The following is a 311-nucleotide window of genomic DNA, read 5'->3' as shown; positions in this document are numbered from 1 at the left end:
TCTGATTGAATATATTCAAATAAATAATTCTGCCAATTTGCTACTGTCCATTTGGTTTTATCTTTCCATCCAAATGCTATTACAGCTTTTCCAGCTAACACCATTGCTTTAAATAAGTCCTGTCCTCCTTTTCCAATAGCTTGGTTACCTAAATTGCTGCTTAGCATCAGTTCCAGATCTATCTTCGGTCTTATTGCAAAGAACTTATAAAGCCGCTCTGTCACTTTCTCCCAAAAACTCTTAGCCTCTATGCACTCCCACCACATATGGGAGTACCATCCTTTCCCATTCCTGCAGTGCCAACAATTTGA

Source organism: Gekko japonicus, unplaced genomic scaffold (assembly GCF_001447785.1).
Source record: "Gekko japonicus isolate JY-2015 unplaced genomic scaffold, Gekko_japonicus_V1.1 scaffold333, whole genome shotgun sequence".
Lineage (NCBI taxonomy): Eukaryota > Metazoa > Chordata > Lepidosauria > Squamata > Gekkonidae > Gekko > Gekko japonicus.
This window is presented reverse-complemented; position numbering follows the sequence as displayed.